A 19,962-nucleotide genomic window follows, 5' to 3' on the forward strand; every position below is an offset into this window, starting at 1 on the left:
GTAAAGAAAAAAACTACACATACAAATATTTGAACAAATACAGATATTAGAAATTCTATTGTCCAGACTGTTTTCATGTCTATAGCATACTCTGTGTGTGTGTGTGTGTGTGTGTGTGTGTGTGTGTGTGTGTGTGTGTGTGTTACTGAGGTTTGAACTCATGTATTTACTTATATTAGGTAAGTACTTTTCCACTGAGCCACAATCCTAGCCCCTAGTGTCATAGCTACTTTGCTTTTATGGCTGTAGATCTGTAGTAAATTTTTTTGTGTTGAAATAAGGTCTCTAGCCTTAACTGGCCAGAACTTGCTATGTAGACCAGGATGGCCTTTCTGCCATTTCTTCCCAAGTGCTGAGATTAAAGGTGTGCAACGGCATGTCTAGACCCATTTTCAGTTTTTGGAGAAAGAATCTCTCACTGTGTCGTCTGGACTCCTTTGGAATTTACAGTCCTCTTATCAGCCTTCTAAATGCTATGATTGCAAGCATGTGCCACCACACCTTTTTTTTTTTTTTTTCTTTTCGAGATAGGGTTCCTCTGTGTAGCCCTGGTTGTCCTAGAACTCTCTCTATAGACCAGGCAGGCTGGCCTCGAACTCAGAGGTCCACCCGTCTCTGCCTCCTGAATGTTGGAATTAAAGGCATGCGCCACCACCGCCCAGCTGGTAGGACTTTTATTATGAACAATGTCCAAGTGTTTTAATACAATTTATGCATCTTGATGTATGCTTTGTTGATGTGGTTTGGAGTTTGAAAATTGAATGAGCCATATAACCTTGGGGGAAATATTTCATGTAGTCATGAGGCGTTATAAATTTCATATCTTGTTGAATTAAGCTTGGTAAATTTATTTTGTTAGGTTAATCTTTGGGAGCCAAAGCTTATTGTAACACCAGTGCCATGCTTCCTACAAAAGATTTTTGTTTTTCTTTAATCAATGCATTATCTTGAGTACATGGCATCTGTTATTTGTATAAATATTTGTATTTTGTGTGGTTACAATTATCCAACTGCATTTTTTAGATACAGGAGCTCTTCTCTGATTCTGAAGACTCCATCGAGTGGTTTGTTCTGAAACGGAAGTGGTGAGCCACTGTGGTGATGCATTGGTGTATTCCTACTCAGTCCACTAGGTGGTGATAGGTCCTAAGTGAAAAATGAAGAGGGAGGCCCCTGAGAAAAATAGACAATGTTACTTGTAAAGGAATAGTAAAAGTGTTTTCTGAAAAGTAATGCAGCTAGCTTTCAAAATTTGAAGCATAACTTTAGCTTATTGTAAGATTAAAAGTACACATTCTTGGGCTAGAGAGATGACTCAGAGGTTAAGAGCACTGGCTGCTGTTCCAGAGGACCCAGGTTCAGTTTGCCACAACCACATGGTGGCTCACAGCTGTCTGTAACTTCAGTTCCAGGGGATTTGGCACCCTCACACAGACATACATATAGGCAAAACACCAATACGCAAAAAAAGTACACATTTTAAACTGTTGTATCCTGTAATTGAGAATGACCACACAATATTAATGTTAACATATAAAGCTCAGCATTAAAAGACATTAAGAAAACGGAAAGATAGGTACAAACTGAGGGAAAATATTTGCAAATGAAGTATCTTTTAAAGGAGTTGTATCCAAAATATATAAGATTTTTAGAAATGTGTTTGCCTTTTAACACAGGTAGCCTAGGCTGACTTCAGACATGCTATGTAGGAGAGGATGACTCTGAGTGCTTGGTCTTTCTGCCTCCACCTCCCAGGTTTAGAGATTACAAGGTATGTACTGCTGTGCCTAACTTAAATAATTCTTACAGTGAAATGATGTCAGTTTTTAAATTAGACCAAAAATACTGTGTGGTTCCTTATATTGAAAATAGCTAGAATAGGAAAAATTCAGAGACAAGGTCAGATAGAGTTTCCTAGGGGATAGTGGAAATAGGTGGTTATTGTTTAATGAGTTTCCAGCTTAGGGTTATAAAATAAATTCTGGATGTGGACAGTGGTGATGGTTACACTGCATTGTAACCTTAACACAATAAAAGTCATGCTTCAAAATGATTAATCTCGTCAGTATGTGTTATATACACATAAAAATAATTTAATACACATGTGATTCTACTAAGATGAACTACTTAGATGATGTATACTTAGAGAGATAGCAGATTAGTGATTATTGTGGCCTGGTATTAGAATGGGGATTGATTGGGAATAAGCCTAAATGGTTTTTTTTTTATAGGGTCATAGAAATGTTTGTTCTTAAATTTTGGTAATAGTTACATAGCTAAATGAATATAAATTTTGTGAGTATACAGTGGATGAATTGTGTGGTATGTAAATTACACCTAAACCACACCTTTAAAAATGCCTGTGTTCTGTTGGACGGATCTAAAGGAAAAAACATTGGTGAAATGGTTTTAAGGTTTGTGAGCTCACTTACTAGACTTTGCATTGGAAGCTTATACTCAGACAGCTGTATCCTGTGCCCTCCCCTACACAGAATCTACCACAAACTTGTTGAGGAACATTTGGTACGTGGTTCTTCTGATGGACCCAGAGTTAATGACACATCCTATTCAGGCTGAGTAGAAAAAGCTGCCTTCAAACCCTGGATTATAGCTTATCTCTTTCTATACAGTTTATATACATATTCTGCTGATTGGTGAGTGGAGGGATTGTGTCTGTGTTGCTGAAAGTGGAGAATCCATATAAAACAGTGGTTCTCAACTCCTGAGTTTTAAACCCTTGGGGTTGTTGATTAACCCTTTCACAGGGGTCACCTAAGACCATATTAAGACCATCTTAAACACAGATACTTACATTATGGTTCATAACTAGCAAAGTTACAGTTATGAAGTAGCAATGAAAATAATTTTATGGTTGAGAGTCACCACAACATGAGGAATTGTATTAAAGGGTCTCAGCATTAGGGAGGTTGAGAACCACTGCTCTAGAGGCACCATGTGAGACCACGATACTTTGGGCAGTACTAGGTGCTGTTTACAAAGCTCTTTTACATGGCTTCACTCACAGTGATAATGGCAGATATAGGATGTGTCTTTAATTCCCTGTGTTCTAATTATCTATGATATAGCTATTTATTTGAGTCCCATTTTTAGAAAACATCCTTCAACTCATATAATTGTCTTCTCTACTGTATCTAGCATTTAATTTTTTCTAAGAAAAGCCACATAAGATTTTGGCTGTTGAAGGAGAATTCCGTATTGATGTAGTTAAGCCTACTGATATTCTAGATTGAAGGAAATGACACACAATCTATCAGCATATCAGAAAGAAAGCTCTTAGATTTCTTAAAAAAACAAACAAACAAACAAAAAAACCTTCGTTAATTTCTAGGGATTCTAGGAATTTCATCCAAGTAGAATCATATATTGTACATAGTTTTCATATGTGTATATAGTATAAATTAAAATAACTCATAATTATCACAGCACATGTGTGGACTGTAGATGGATTTTTCTTTGGGCCACCAGCTCACCAAAAAAAAAAAAAAAACCCACTTGGAGACTTATTATTAATTATGAAATCTCAGCCTTAGCTTACACTTGTTTCTAACTAGTTTTTTTTTAATTAATTTTTATTTTATGTGCACATTTGTCTGTGTGAGGGTGTCAGTTCTTGGAGTTACAGACAACTGTGAGCTACTATGTGGGTACTGGGTATTGAGTCCAGGTCTTCTGGAAGAGCTCTTAACCACTGAGCCGTCTCTCCAGTCCCCCTAACTAGTTCTTATAACTTAAATTAACCCATATCTTTTAATCTACAATCTATGTTCTTTTACATGGCTCAGTTACCTTTATTCTGTACTCATCCTCCTTCTTCTCCATCTGGCTGGTGTCTCTGTCTTCTTCCCAGTGTTCTCTCTCTGCCTGGAAGTCCCAGAAGTCTCCTGCCTAGCTATTGGCTGTTCAGCTTTTTATTACACCAATCACAGGAATACATCTTCACAGTGTACATGTATCCCACAACATTCCTATTTTGTCTATATAAAAAAGGGAAGGTTTTAATACTTAACACAGTAAAAAAACTATTTACAATAAGAACAATTATCAGGCTGGGTAGTGGTGGCACACGCCTTTAATCCCAGCACTCCGGAGGCAGAGCCAGGCGGATCTCTGTGAGTTCAAGGCCAGCCTGGGCTATCAAGTGAATTCCAGGAAAGGCGCAGAGCTACACAGAGAAACTCTCTCTGGAAAAACAAAACAAACAAACAAAAAATAACAATTATTAGGTAAGAATTACATTTACAACATCCAGTCTATCTGTATTTGGCAAATTCAGAGAAAATATTCTATTATTTATTCTGTCTTGGTGAGTCAAAAGTTTTGTACCTAATTTACTTTCTATGCTAACTTGTATTACCAACACAAAACTATCTTTTTATGTCTCTCAACCTTATGCCCTTTACATCTCTTTTGTGAGTTTTCTGTTTTTTCTTTTTTGAATCTGGTAACAAAGCTGTAACTGTAAGTATCTAGTCTTTAACCCCATCAAAGACTGGAGAAGGATATAATATTACCTGAGTCAAAAGGAAGTGCAGAGCAAGTAACTTCCAAAACTATAGAAATGACAGAGACATCTGGCTTCCTGAACAGTCACCCAAGGTTCTTCTGTAACATTGGGCATCCATCTTCAGCCTACAGGTCTAGAATATCTGACAGATTTTTCTGTAAAGCAGGAATTTTGAAGGACTGTCCTACCTTATCTTTTCAAAGTTTGACAGTTGCTTTCTTCTGTGTCGTGCTAGTCCAGTTTGGACAGCATACTGTCAGTAGTTGAAGCAAGGGCAGTTTCTTGCCCAAATGACTAGCTTTGACATAAAGCAAACTCCATATCTTTGATGCCCATCATCTTTTCTTGAAGTAAATTGGTGCTGCCAGGAGCAGATGTGTCTCACTGTCATGAAAAAACCTTATTTAATTAAAACATAAATGCCATATTCTGTAGGTGTGTGAAGTGTTTGAAGACTATCACTCTATCACAAATATATCTTATATATCTTATGTATGACCTTGAAGACATACCTAACATGACTGCAAGTTTGATTGTTATGGATGACTAACTACTAACCTGCATTTCTTAATTATCCTAAATGATTTATAATAATGGCTTTAAGGACTAGAACTTTACATTTTTAAGTGAGCTGCATAGGTACAAAACCTTAAACAAGAGTAGAAACATAACATACAGCATAAAAAAAAACCTTAAATTTGTGTCAGTATATAAAAATCCATACCCATGTAAAATACTTGAAACTAATGGTTGTTCGAAAGTAGACTCAACAATCTACCCTTTTATTCCATCATTTCTATACTGTATTTCCCCTTTTTCTTTTAGAAAGAGATCCCTGAATCTAATCTTCTTTGTTCTGTTTTTTCCCTGATCATGACCAACAACTTGTAACCAACCCCCTTAAATGATGATAAATATCCATAATCATTGAACAACCAAAAACCATCCACCCCTCTTCTTGAGAATGTGAGTGCCATATTCTCTAGATTGCTTCCTGTTATCTCAGGGTGTCGGCATCTTTAGGGGATCCTATGAAAATTGGGGTAATGATCAAGTACTGGGAGAGCTAGCTGTATTATTTTTTGTTTAGTCTCTGTGTGATGGGAAAGTGTAGAGCTTTTCTGAAGTCTTGGCTGGACAGTCTGTGTGGCTAGACCATGTCAGTTAGCAGCTTTGAAGTTGTTCTGGATGCAGAATTTTGAGGAAACTGCAACAGAGGCATTCTGAGAGGCTGGATCACCTAGGCTACTTGTCTTTTTTGGTATCTGGTCTTTTTTTTCTGAAAACACATAAACTTTTAAAGGTAACATATATCTGTATTAACACAAGTATTGAATTATGGTATGTAAAGTCAGCTAAAGAGGATTTTTTGTTTTTATGTTTGAGTAGGTCAAAGGCTTTATAAGTCTGCTTGGACTATATAACCAAATCTCTATCCATGCCATAGACACGAATCCTAATTGGTTTTAGTAATAAAAACCTGGAGCCAGATATATGGGGTAAATGCTGAAAGATCAGTCAAGGAGCCAGCCACTAGAGACACTTCTTACCTCTACTGAATCCTCAGCCTGAAAGTGTTGAGCTCCTGTCTCCACCTCGCCTTATCACTCTTCCTCTCTCTGCCCAGCCATATCACTTCCAGTTTCTTCCTCCCAAGTGCTAGGATTAAAGGTGTGTGCCAACATTGCCTGGCTTCTAGTGGCTAGCTCCGCACTCTGATTTTCAGGCAAGATTTATTTGTTAAAGTACAAACAAAATATCACTACAAAGGCTGGAATGTAATAATAAGATAGGAGGATTCTGTAGCCAACTAGATTTATCATGTTTCTCCAGTTTCATCAAAGTTTCATCCAGTTTCTTCCCATAGGAGAGGGATCAGCATATATGACATCTCTCATGTAGTCTTGTTTTTTTGTTTATTTTTTAATGTTTATAGTCAAGATTTTCGGGAGATCTCTCCCAATCAGATTTTATCTTCATTAATTTTGAAGAGAACCATAACTTTTTGTTTCCTGTGGAAACAAAGGCATAACCCAATGCAACATATTTTTTTACTTCATTTTGAAGTTAAGATGTTGTTAAAATATATAGGTTGGTTTAATTTAGCAGTTTCCACAATCCAATGCCTTTTAGCAGCTATCGTTTTTTTATACATTAGCATTTTAAAAATTGAAAGTCAACAGTGCGCCCTGCAGGATCCAGACATCCCTATGTATTTTTCATCCTCATGTTGCTTATTCTTTTTATATCACTTTTCTCTTTCTTTAAAGACTTTATTATTTTTAAACTTTATTTCTCTTTCTATGATTGTCTATTCCCATTTTCTTTTTCTTTCTTTAGCACCTAAGTATGTTTTAAACACACTGTAACCTGTTCAGAGGTTTTGTTGGCCTTGACCTGGCTCTTCTTTCTCTCTCTTGCTCTCTCTTCCTTCCTTCCTTCCTTCCTTCCTTCCTTCCTTCCTTCCTTCCTTCCTTCCTTCCTTCCTTCCTTCCTTCCTTCTTTCCTTCCTTCCTTCTTTCCTTCCTTCCTTCCTTCCTTCCTTCCTTCCTTCCTTCCTTCCTTCCTTCCTTCCTTCCTTCCTTCCTTCCTTCCTTTCTCTCCCTCCCTCCCTCTTCTCTTTCTTTCTTTCTTTCTTTCTTTCTTTCTTTCTTTCTTTCTTTCTTTCTTTCTTTCTTTCTTTCTTTCTTTCTTTCTTTCTCTCTCTCTCTCTCTCTCTCTCTCTCTCTCTCTCTCTCTCTTCCTTCCTTCTTTCCTTCCTCCCTCCCTCCCTCCCTCCCTTCCCTTCCTTCCTCCCTCCCTCCCTCCCTTCCTTCCTTCCTTCCTTCCTTTTTTTTTTTTTTTCAGAGCTGAGGACCGAACCCAGGGCCTTGTGCTTGCTAGGCAAGTGCTCTACCACTGAGCTAAATCTCTAACCTCTTTCTTTCTTCTACTTTTTTTTTTTTTTTTTTTGCTTGTGTGTGTGTGTGTGTGTGTGTGTGTGTGTGTGTGTGTGTGTGTGTGTGTCTACAGCCTCCTCTGACCATGTGAGCCGAATCTTAAACTGCTAGGCTACCTTGGGCAGCTCTGTGCTGGTGGCTGCCTCCGCCCCCCTCAGTTCTGTGAGAACCTAGTTTCATGTTGATGGGTACCATCCCAGAGCTGGATTTCACCTTTCCCATCTCTGGGAATTTTTTGTGTCTGTAGGAGTTTATATCCAGTGCTTGCTGCTCAAGTGCTCACCTGCACAGCAGTGCCTCTTAAAAGTGTCTCTGTGTGCTGCTCTCTGTGTAGCCAAGAGACTGCTTTCTCAGACCCTATATGGATATTTGAGCCACTATGTTGGATGCCATGTGTACACAGATTTTTCTTTGGGCCACCTGCTCACTAAGAAAACTCACCAAAAAATGACATGGAGACTTAGGAAAGCTCTACCTCAGTTTAGGCTTATTTTTAACTAGTTCTTATAACTTAAGTTAACCCATATCTTTTAATCTGCTTTTTTTATGTGACTTGGTTACCTTTACTCTGTACTCATCCTGCTTCCTTTCCATCTGGCGGGTGACTCTGTTTTCTTTTTTTTCCAGTGTTCTCTCTCTGGAAGTCCTGCCTATCTCTCCTGCCTAGTCATTGGCCATTCAGCTTTTATTATACCAGTCATGGCAATACATGTACAAATATTCCACAGTGTACAAATATACATGTACAAATATTCCACAGTGTACAAATATTCCACAGCAGTGGAGTTCAGAGGACAACTTGCAGAATTTGGTTCTCTCAATCATTTGCGTTCTGGGAGTTAAACATAAGCCATCAGGCTTAAATAGCAAGCACTTTTCCTGCCAGACCAACGCTTTTCATTTATATCAAAAGTTGTTAGGTGACACAATCTGAATTTTAACCTTCTTCATTCCTTAGGGCCTTCATGTTTTGTGAAGACATAAACGCAAGTGTACCTACCATTGTAAAACTCCAGATAATCTGATGTGTTTTGGAGTGAGCTACTTCATAGCAATGCCAGGGTTTTATGCACCTTGAAGAGTGGTGGAAGACATATCAGGCAATAGTTAGAAAGTGGGCAGCATGAAACGTGTCTACAGGGGATAAGTAGCCAATATTTTACTAGTGCATTTACTTTACTTTAGGCAAGCCTCCAATATTTGAGAAGTCACCCAATGAGCTTATCAAAATATACACTAATAAGGCCTCATTTCTGATCTATGATAAATACTGAGGAATGTCCATTTTTAACAGCAATACTAGATGATTATGGTACACAGCCAGGTTTCGGAAACACTGTCTTTGAACCTCATACTTTCTCTGCTTTCTTTCTTTTTTTCTTTTTTTTTGGTTTTTCGAGACAGGGTTTCTCTTGTGTAGCTTTGCGCCTTTCCTGGAACTCACTTGGTAGCCCAGGCTGGCCTCGAACTCACAGAGATCCGCCTGCCTCTGCCTCCCAAGTGCTGGGATTAAAGGCGTGCGCCACCATCGCCCGGCCCTCTCTGCTTTCTTGTTATTAATTCTTTCTCTTTTTGATTTCTTGTTTTAGTACAACTATATTCTCTCCTTTCCATCCTGTCTATGAGAAGAAAGCTAAATTGACAAGACTGTTTCTCTCGGAGCTGGAGAGATGGCTCAGAGGTTAAGAGCACTGGTTGTTCTGCCAGAGGTCCTGAGTTCAATTCCCAGCAACCACATGGTGGCTTACAACCATCTGTGATGAGATCTGGCTCCCTCTTCTGGCCTGCAGGGATACATGCAAGCAGAACACTGTATACATAATAAATAAATAAATCTTTAAAAAAAAAGACTGTTTCTCTCTTAGACTTAAGTTTGTATGACTTGCAAATAAGGCTCATGTTTTTATTTCATTAGTAGGAAAGATTTGGTGGCTCATCTTCATTATGAAATTTGGAGAGCTGATATTATATTTTAATTTTTGCTACCATAAAATGGGTCTTTCCCATCTCACTTAGTTGTTTTTCTTATTTTAAGAATGTATTTTCCAAAGGTAAGACTAGATGGGCCTCATAGTTTTGGTCAAGAGATTTTTTTTAGATGTATTTGAACCATAAAAACCAGAGTATTCATAATAAGACATATAATCATTCAAAAGAATGAGAAAGAATTGATGGGGACAGGGAGATGGCTTATTAGGTATCATGTAAGCATGAAGACATGAGTTTGCTTCCCAGTACCCTTGTAGAAGCTGGGAAAGGCTGTAGGGACCTATACTTTCATTACCAATAAAGTGGAGATAGGAGGATTTCTGGAACTTGGTTGATTTCTAGTTTTGCAGAATAGGTATGCCCCAGGTTTGACAATAGAGTGGAGAGTGATTGAGGAATATGCCTGACACCTACTTCTGGGTTATACATTCACTAACATATGTACATGCACATACGTACACACACACACGAGCTGTAGTTATTGGTGGTAGAGTGCTTGTCTATCATACACAAAGCCTTTAGTTCAACTTCCAGCACCACATACACCAGGCTTGGTGGTACACATTTGTAATCCCAGCACTTGAAAGGGTAAGGCAGGAGAATCAGAAGTTCAAGGCCATTTTCAGCTACCCAATGTGGGATACATAAGATCTGGCTCCCCGCTCCCCCAAATGATGCTAAATGTTGTTTGTTAAGTGTATATAGCTGAGTGAAAAGGTAAATTAAAAAGCACTGAGCTCAATTTGTTACCATTGAACTTCCCCAAAGTTAGTTGTTCTCAGTTTTACATGTAGATAAGTCTGCAAGGGAATAACATTTTACCTCATTGTCTTTACTGTAATACTACCAAATGGATGTTCTTAAGTGGTTTTCACAGAAGGGGAATGCATTTGACATGAGAATAGATTTTCAATTTTATTTCATGTACTTGAATTTTAAAATAATGAACATGTGTTTCTTTTTAATTTAAAAATTATGAAAGCATTGTTTTCTTTCTTTTTTTGGGGGGGGGGGCGGTGTTGAGACAGGGTTTCTCTGTGTAGCTTTGGAGCCTGTCCTGGAATTCACTCTGTAGCCCAGGCTGGCCTCGAACTCACAGAGATCTGCTTCCCGAGTGCTGGGATTAAAGGCGTGCACCACCACTGCCCAGCGAAAGCATTGTTTTTAAATATGATGTTAATAGCATATTATTCATTTTGCCTGTAATAGTACAATTTCCTCAAACTTATTATGATTGAGAAAGAAACAAAAAGTACTAGCAATTATAGAGCTTCCTTCATATTAGAAGCAAAGAAACTAAAGAAGCTTTAGCTACAAAATTGGAGTCCTATCTGGAGCAGTGATTATCTATCTGGTGATTATCTGGGAGTACTTTTGCTTCCTTGTGCTTTTTTGGTCCGCAGTTTGCATTCATTGATCAGTGAGTTGATTGACATTCAAACCCACCGACAGCAATGAATGTTGAGTGCAGCCTTCAGTGTTTCCATTTGATGAAATTGCCTTGGTCTTCCCTATCTCCTGGGTCTTCTTTCCACAATGGTTCTTTGAAGTCTGTTATGTGTTAGTAACCAACCATTTGTATGGTTGAGGACTCATAAATATAGATAACCTCGACTGCAGAGCAAGAAATCCTTCAACACCGAAAAGTTATGAAGAGGAACATGCCATCTGAGAATTTCACGGGTAGCTCTGATCACATGGGCTGGGGTGTTGATGTCTGTAAAGCATCTTTTGTAAAACAAAAGATTCATCTTTTGTTTCGAATTGAGAAGTATAATAAGTACTTCTTTTCAAGATAAAGTAGCATTGATTATGTTTGTAGTTTAGTAATTGTTTATGTAGCTAGTATTTTCTATAGGCTAGAAATAATTCAAATTACTCTCATACATCTCATTAAATCAAAACTGTGATATATAGGCTTTCTCTTGTTCCTTTCTACACTTGAAAAAGCAAGCTTGGATACTTAGGGTCACATAGCTAGGGGGTGACCCAAAATTCATTCTGTATCTTTTTGCTTGAAATTAGGAAATATTTAAATAAGCACATGGAGATGGAAATCGGCAGAAAGTAACTGGTGCTTTCATGGGGGCTGTCAAATCCTAACCATAATAATTGCAGTTTCAGGTACAATATGTAAGTTGTATAGACATTGAACAGTTTTGTGCTATTTTTGCTGACTAAATCTTCTCCTCGCCCCTAAAGCAAAATCTTGTAAGAATGTGGAAGAAATGGGAATAACATATTTAACCAGATTTTATTATTATACTAAATAGATATTTTTAATACATGCTGTTTTTCTCACTAGAATGGCACATTTGAGTGCATTTGGTCCTCTGATGGCATTCTTCATAAATTGTTAAAATGAAGCATTTGGTTATCAAAATATTACAAAAAACCAACAATGAATAATGTAAATACATGGAAGCTTTTAAAAAGTTGCTGATTCCCTTTAAAGAACAGGCCATAGGACTATTTCACGTGATGTCATATGATGTGACAATACAGCCTATTCCTTGCATCAGGAAATTTGTTGTCTGTAAGGATCCCAAGGTACAGTCAACGGTCGGTGGTTTTTTCTTTTTTAATCCCAAACTCACCGACAGCGTTGAATGTTCCATGGAGTCCTCTTAAGGCTGGCTTGGTTTCCCATCTTTGGTTTGCTCTCATATTCTAAGGACCAGTGAGTAGTTCCACCACTGCTGTGGGGTCTCTCTCACTGTTTCCAAGGTTTCAAGTTGAGTATGCTTAAATTGTGATGTTACTTTACATACAACAAAGAGGTGTTGAGCTGCAGGGTTGTAAGATTGCCATTTGTACTGCTGACTCAAATGGACATCTGTGCAAATGATTTTCAGTGGACTATCATTCTGAAAATGTTATTTTCCAATTTTATAGTAATATTTTAATTATAAGGGTACAAGAACCAGAAAGACTGTAACATACATTGGGGACTGCTATGTAGTAGGGTTTGTCTATTTAACTCCAGCCCATGTTTCCCTGAGAAATCCCTGACTTACCCAGAGTCACATAGCCAGAACTTGAACAGTGAACTTGTGGTTCTATGCTCATTGTTGTACTGGTTCCTCCTGCCCACCACAGGACTTGCTCATAACTCAGGTAGAACCTTCACTACAGAGCTTAATCAAACAAGTAAATCCTTCTTGTTTGCCTGTAATAATAGAAAATAGGTCTAAAGCCATATGTTTCAGAGGAAAAGATGAAAACAAAACTGCCTGGCTGAGAATCATGGGCCACTAAATTACCACAGAAGTACTACTGGTGCCCCTTGAATTATTTTCCCTATTGAAAGAACAAAATTCTATTTATACTCTAGTACAGAGAGTGGAGCTGGAAAGATGGGTCAGCAGCCAAGAACCTGTACTACTCTCGAAGAGAACTTACCTTATAACCACCTGTAACTCCCAGTTCCTGTTGCAAGGGATCCATCACCTCAAACCTTCATGGGCACCTAGAGTCACATGCACATACCCACACATATACATAATTAGTAAAAATCTTAAAACGAATGCAGAGAGTAACTAAAATGTCAGATATATCTGGCCTTTGTTTTGGATAGTTATTTTTATTATTTATTAACTGACTTTCTTTTTCCTTTCCTCTCTTCCTTTCTTCCTTTTTTTATTCCTCACAGAATCTCACATGTAGCCTTGGCTGACATCCGCCTGCCTCTGCCTCTCAAATGCTGGGATTAAAGGCCTACGTTACCACCACCTGGCTCAAATTTGTTTTTTTTTTTTGTTGTTGTTGTTGTTTGTTTTGTTTTGATTTTGGTTTTGGATTTTTCAAGACAGGATTTCTCTGTGTAGCTTTGTGCCTTTCCTGGAACTCACTCTGTAGCCCAGGCTGGCCTCAAACTCACAGAGATCCGCCTGGCTGTGCCTCCTGAGTGCGCCACCACTGCCCGGCTCAAATTCACTTTTTTTTTTTTTTTTTTTTTTTTTTTTTTTTTTTTTTTTTTTGGTTTTTCGAGACAGGGTTTCTCTGTGTAGCTTTGCGCCTTTCCTGGAACTCGCTTTAGAGACCAGGCTGGCCTCGAACTCACAGAGATCCGCCTGCCTCTGCCTCCCGAGTGCTGGGATTAAAGGCGTGCGCCACCACCGCCCGGCTCAAATTCACTTTTTAAAGTAGCCAAATGGCACTTCTTGAGAGAAAAATGAGAACTGTTGACATTCTAAGCTTACCACTTAGAGGCTTTGCAGAGTTTATGTTGTGATATGTAAGCATAAAGAAATGAATGTAATCAAGTCTCTTCCTGTGTAGTATTTTTAAAACTTTTTATCATATTTGTTTTAAATGGTCTTTTCCTGTGTCTGGTAAGAGTTGGCAAGCTTTATATTATTTTGAACAGATAATCAGAAATAGTGATTTCAGTTGCACCAAACTACAAAAAATAAAATCCACTATTCTTCAGTGTTAGCACTCTGAGAATCCCTTTTATATCTCTGTAGGAAGAGTGTAAGGCAGGGTTTTTGAATGTGTAAAGATATTTTCTGTTTCATTTAAGATCCCTCCCTCCCTCTTTCTTCCTTTCTCTCTCTCTCTCCCCCTCTCTCTCCCTCTCTCTCTTCCTCTCTACTCCTCTCTCTCCCTCTCCCCCCCTCCCTCTCTCCCTCTCTCCCCCTCTCCCTCCCTCTCTCCCTCTCTACTCCTCTCTCTCCCTCTCCCCCCCCTCTCCCTCTCTTCCTCGCTCCCTCTCTCCCTCCCTCCCCCTCCTCCCCCCACAGAGTTTCTCTGTGTAGTTAGTTCTGGCTGTCCTTGAGCTCATTTTGTACACCAGGCTGGCCTTGAACTCAAGAGATCTACCTACCTCTGCCTCCACACCCAGCTTTTCATCATTTAAAGGTCTTTATTGTCCTTATTCTTTCAATTTGCTTTAAGCCTTTTATTTTGGCCTGGAGAAATGGCTTAGTGATTAAGAGCATTGACTACTTTTCCAGAGGACCCGGGTTCACATAGCAGCTCACAACTGTTACTCCAGTTCCAGAGACACCCTCACACAGACAAATGTATACATAAAATACAAATAGATAAATAAATAAAAATATAAGCCTTTAATTTTAGTTTCTTCACTTTTAAGGTACACATTGGTTATTTTCCCCTTTTTATTGTTATTGTTAATTTTTTTTAAAGTGTGTGTGTACATGCTCATGCACAGGTGCCCATGGAGTTTTTAATTTTTATTTAAAAAAAATTATTTCATTGCATGCCTGGTGCTAGACATGGTTGTGAGCTACCCGCCTTAATTGCTGGGGACCAAACTCCCACCCTCTGGAGGTGCAGCTAGCACTGAATCATCTCCACAGCCTCCCGTTGGGTCTTTTAAAATGAATTTGCCTAAGGGATTTATGCAGTGATGTACTCCGAAGAAGTTAAAAAGTTAAAGGTCACCTTATCTAACAGTTAGTTACATAGCTAAACATTTACTAACTTGGTTTCAATGTTTAATTCTTAGTTTAAACTGGTTTTGAGTTTGTCAGACATTACCACACCATTATAATTTCACTCACCTCCTTTCTTTTCTAATGATACCTGGAATACTCAAACACACATTCTTTCCCCACCCCACTGCCCCAACCCCCACAAGGCATTGTGAATATTTCTAGAGGCTTTCTGGGCCACTTGAAATTGGGAGAAACAAGTAGTAGAAACTCAGTGAAATAGTATGGCTGGGTGATACATAGTAGAGAGTTGCTGTATGAGATAGTAGCCTTTCTACTTACTTTTCACATTTTGTGCAGGGAACATTGCCAGAAACATTTGGGGTCATTCACATGAGGACAAATGTTTGTTTTAAAAATGATGTCAGCATGACTCCTAGGCATCCCTTAGTCAAAATGCTGGTTACTGTTGTGCCCTTTACTGACTAAAGCTGTAGAACCTTCGGGACCGTTGCTCCTTTATTACAGCCCTTGACATCACAAGCCCAGTATCATCTAGGTGAGATACATATAGCAGACGACAAAGACAATAAATAACCTGCATGCTGGTGGAAAAATGAGTGTTAATTTTGCCTTGAAGTGCTAGAAATGCTGTATCTAAGCAGATAGTATCTCATCTGGTTTTAGAAGGCTTAGTTGGATTTTCACTAGACAGAAGGAAAAGAACTCCAATGGAGGAGAAAGGCATTGACAGGACAGTCTAGAAAAGGAGTGTGCACACACTGATGGGTAGTGATAGTAGCCTCAGATTTCAGTTATCTTCTGCTTAAAATGTGCAAAAAATAGCACTTACTGCATATACAACTTTGTAAGTTAAATATGGTCATATATTCAAAAATGCATGTTTAATTGCTGTGTTCTTTCCTATCACTGCTCTTGACTTATACAAAATAGAACAACTGAAGTGTGTTATAATAGACTTTTCCAAATTGGACGAATATTTGGTTTTCCTTTCTTTTAAAATGACTGTAGTTTAAATTTTTCATGTTACATGTTTGCAAAAGCAATATGATCATATAAAGAGAACAGATTGTGGGAGAACACTCAATTTGTAGAGTTAGGGGAATTATATATCATCTCTATTTGTGTGTCCTCTATAAACTAGAGATTATGATAATATATACTTCATAGATAGTTGTGAGAACTAACATAGCAGATGTAAAAACCTCTTATAACCTCTATTTATAGCTTCCAGTATTTTCCTGCTATTTCAAAATGATTTACTTTTTTTTCTTTTTTGGTTATTTGAGACAGGATTTCTCAGTGTAGCACTGGCGATCTTGGAACTTGCTCTGTAGACCAGACTGGCCTGGAACTTCCAGAGATCCTTCTGTCTCTGCCTCCTGATTGCTGGGATTAAAGACATGAGCCACCACTGCCCAGTTGATTTACATTATTAAAATCAATTATAGCCACCCTTTATATGTTATTAAATAAAACTGAATGTTTTGCCTAGGAGTTTTTTTTTAGTCCACATACATAACATAAAAACTTCTGTCTTCAGTCAGAATAGCCTTGCATTAGCATTATATATGCATGTGAATAGCCTTGCATTAGCATTATATATGCATGTGTGTGTGTTTTTGAGATGGGGGTCTCACTGTGTAGCTCTGGCTAGGCTGGAACTTGCTGTGTTTGCCAGGTTGGCTTCAAACTCATCAATGCCGGGATTAAAGGAGAATACCATCACTCCCAGCATGTATGCATCTTTTGAAGACATTTTAAATTAATGCTTTATCACTTTATTAGGAAGGTTTTCTTCTCTCACACATTCCATTTTCTTTAATCTGTAAAGTGAGAATATAGGTACCAACCTCATTTATTGTGATGAGGTAAGTCAAGTTGTTAAGTTAGGTAGCATAATTGAAAACCCTATGCAAAGGTATGGACTATCTCCAAAAATATTTACATATAAAACAAAATATTTTTATTTTTTGTTTTTTTGAGACAGCTTCTTTGTGTAGCTTTGGAGCCTGTCCTGGAACTCCCTCTGTAGCCCAGGCTGGCCTCGAACTCACAGAGATCTGCCCGCCTCTGCCTCTAACTCCCAAGTGCTGGGATTAAAGGTGTACATCACTACTGCGCGGCAAAACACAGAATTTTGAAAGCAACTTGAATTACTAAGTTTAAGAACTCATCTATCACTTTGCTGGGGAGTCAGGTAATAAAACTTTGTTGCTGCTGGTCTCTGTCTGGTAGGAGTAGCTTGCAGATGGGATACTGTTGCTGCCAGCCAGTCTTCACCTTCTCTATAGCATAGAACTAGAAGCATGGTTCCTGGAAAAATAGATATTGACTTCACCAAGTTTTATACTAATTACAGACATCAGTCATTAATTAGCTTGTAACTCTACTTTCTGTCTTTCTTTTTTTTTTTTTTTTTGGTTTTGTGCCTTTCCTGGAACTCGCTTTGTAGACCAGGCTGGCCTCGAACTCACAGAGATCTGCCTGCCTTTGCTTCCCCAAGTGCATGCGCCACCACCGCCCGGCAACTCTACTTTTCATAATTACATCTTCTAAAAGAAATTGCCAAATGAGGAATTACACAATATTTGCATGAACTTAATCTTTGGAAGTGATCTTGTGCTGTGACTCTAATTCTAGTTTTAAGTTAGGCTGAATGAAGGTGTTACTTCAATGCAATGTCAGAAAGAAGCCTGCTGAATAGTGTCTGATTCAGTACTGGGAAGGAGTAAAACAAGAGCCTCCCAAGTTTCTGGTTTGATGGGCCAGCAAGATGGCTCCATTGGTAAGAGTGCTTGCTGCCAAACCTGATGGTTGTGTTCAATCCCAGAAGTTCATGTGATGGAAAGAGCTAATTCCTGCAAGTTGGTGTTTGATCACTGTGCCATGACATAAATACCACTCTCCCCATTCACAAATTTGTATGTGTGCACATACATGGCACATATTTATATACAATATGTGGCACACACACTAAATAAAATTAAATTAAGAAATAAGATAGTGGTTGTTTTGCTAAAGGAAGGGTAGAAATTGGAAATTTAAACTAAGTGGTTAGGACTAGAGAGATGGCTGAGCAATTAGAGCACATACTGCTCTTGCAGAGAACCTGAGTTCTAATTTAGGTGGCTAACTCCTGCTCCAGGCTACTCTGACACCTGCACACCCTCCCAACACAATTAAAAGTAATCGATCTTTCATAAACTCAGTAGCTTGGAACATTTTGTTATTTGGCACAATAGTAAGAGGAAGTAAGTAGGCCAGGACACTATAAGATGGCAAATTGGTTTCTGTTCTTCAAATGGAACACACACTTTAGCATCTGTCCAAATTCTCTAAGGACCACCTGGCTTTTCTATCCCATAGTTAACATGGATTTTATATGTTTGAGGTATTATTTAAAAATTTCCAAACCCATAGGAATCGGATCTTTTTCTTTTCTGTGTCAAATTAATCGGATCTTTTTCTTTTCTGTGTCAAATTAATTCCTAGGCTGTCTATTTTCAGTGACCAGCTCTTTTGAGTAACTGTACCAGGTTACTGTACCAGTAACTGTTCAGTTAAACTGAGTATATGAGTTAAGAATGTAAAGCCATAGGGCTGAAGAGGTTGCTCAGTGGCTAAGAGCACTGGCTGTTTTTACAGAGAATCAATCCATGGTGGCTCACAGTCAACATCTATAACTCTAGTGAATCCAAATGCTATCTTCTGGCTTCCTCAGGTAACAAGCACACATGAGGTGCACAGACATACGTTAAGGCAAAATACTCAAAAAGTGGTAAATCTGCCAGGCAGTGGTGACACACGCCTTTAGTCCCAGCACTCTGGAGGCAGAGGCAGGTGGATTTCTGTGAGTTTGAGGCCATCCTGGTCTACAGAGTGAGATCCACAGCAGCCAGGGCTACACAGAGAAACCCTGTCTTTAAAAACAAAACAAAAAAAGTAGTAAATCCATTACACAGTTAAAATAAGTACCCTTTCCTCACCCAGTGCAGAGCAGTGAACCTAGAGCCTTGTGCATGTGAGGGAAGTGCTGTGTTACTCTAGCTCTACCTAAGATACATTTTAAAAAAAAAAAAAAACAGTAAAATAAATGTATTTTCTGGGCCAAAGTTGTATCTCACAGATAAGTACTGATCTGGCATGGGTGAAGTCCTCATTTGGAGCGCCCCCCCCCAACACTACAAATCATCAAACAAAAAATAATTGTGAAAAAAAAATATTATTAAAACCATGAAAGAGATAGGAACCAAAACACATCTGGTGGCTTGAAAGGACTTTTCCTAAACTGACATCCAACTTAAGATTCTCACCAGCTCATTATTTAATTGCCATGAGTACCAACTACTGATGAGTTTTGTTCCTATCTTTTTTATGGCTTTAATAGTACTTTTTGATGCCTGGTGGTATAGATATTGGATATAGGGAGCAAGGCAGTGTGGTTATATCAAGCACATCTCCCTTTTTTATGTTTTCTTGCAATTATGTATAAAACTAAATTTGTATGACTAGTGACTTTTTTATATGTAAAGTGATTGTAGACCAGGCTGGCCTTGAACTCACACCTGGCTCTGCCTCCCCAGTGCTAGGATTAAAGGCATCCACCACCACTGCCCGTGGGGCTTTCTTAATACTGTATTAAAATTAATACTTAATACTGTATAAAAATTGTATTTTGGAGTCTTGGTTTTGTTTTGTTTTTGAGACAGGGTTTCTCTGTGTATCCCTGGCTGTCCTAGACCTCACTCCGTGGACCAGGCTGGTCTCAAACTCAGAGATTCATCTGCCTCCTGAGCGCTGGGATTAAAGGCGTGCATCCCCCCCCCCCCCCCCCCCCCCCGTGAGACTCCCTTCTTATAATGAGGCCAGGTTAACTAAAATATATATGATTAAAGTTGATGTTGACAGTCAAAACAATGAAAGGAACACCCAATGGGAATAATAATGCCTATTCAAGGTCATTGAGTAGACAGGTTTTGGAGAGGAATGTTATGGAGGAACTGTGTACATGGATGTGGGTAGTGGTTATGTGGGAGTATACAGGTGTGAAAATCCATCAGACAAAAACTTAAGATAGTTCATCTTG

General features: G+C 38.6%; 1 protein-coding gene and 1 long non-coding RNA gene across 10 annotated transcripts in view; one reads left to right on the top strand and one right to left on the bottom strand.

Moving 5' to 3' along the window:
• Nr6a1 (nuclear receptor subfamily 6 group A member 1) overlaps positions 1-19,962 on the top strand; it is a 204,643-nt gene that overhangs the window by 68,483 nt on the left and 116,198 nt on the right. The gene's annotated exons all lie outside the window — the stretch shown is intronic.
• LOC121828553 (uncharacterized) lies at positions 816-19,667 on the bottom strand. 4 transcript variants are annotated; one of them, XR_013050274.1, is made up of 5 exons: positions 15,195-19,667; positions 12,856-12,922; positions 8,465-12,622; positions 3,808-3,995; positions 816-1,173 (listed from the first exon to the last, which is right to left on the bottom strand). It is a non-coding gene; the product is annotated as an uncharacterized LOC121828553 (long non-coding RNA). The 4 variants fall into 4 exon arrangements; XR_013050273.1 differs by having other exon boundaries at positions 3,808-6,537; XR_013050275.1 differs by having other exon boundaries at positions 816-1,146; positions 3,808-12,622.

This window comes from Peromyscus maniculatus, chromosome 4 (assembly GCF_049852395.1).
Source record: "Peromyscus maniculatus bairdii isolate BWxNUB_F1_BW_parent chromosome 4, HU_Pman_BW_mat_3.1, whole genome shotgun sequence".
Taxonomy (NCBI): domain Eukaryota; kingdom Metazoa; phylum Chordata; class Mammalia; order Rodentia; family Cricetidae; genus Peromyscus; species Peromyscus maniculatus.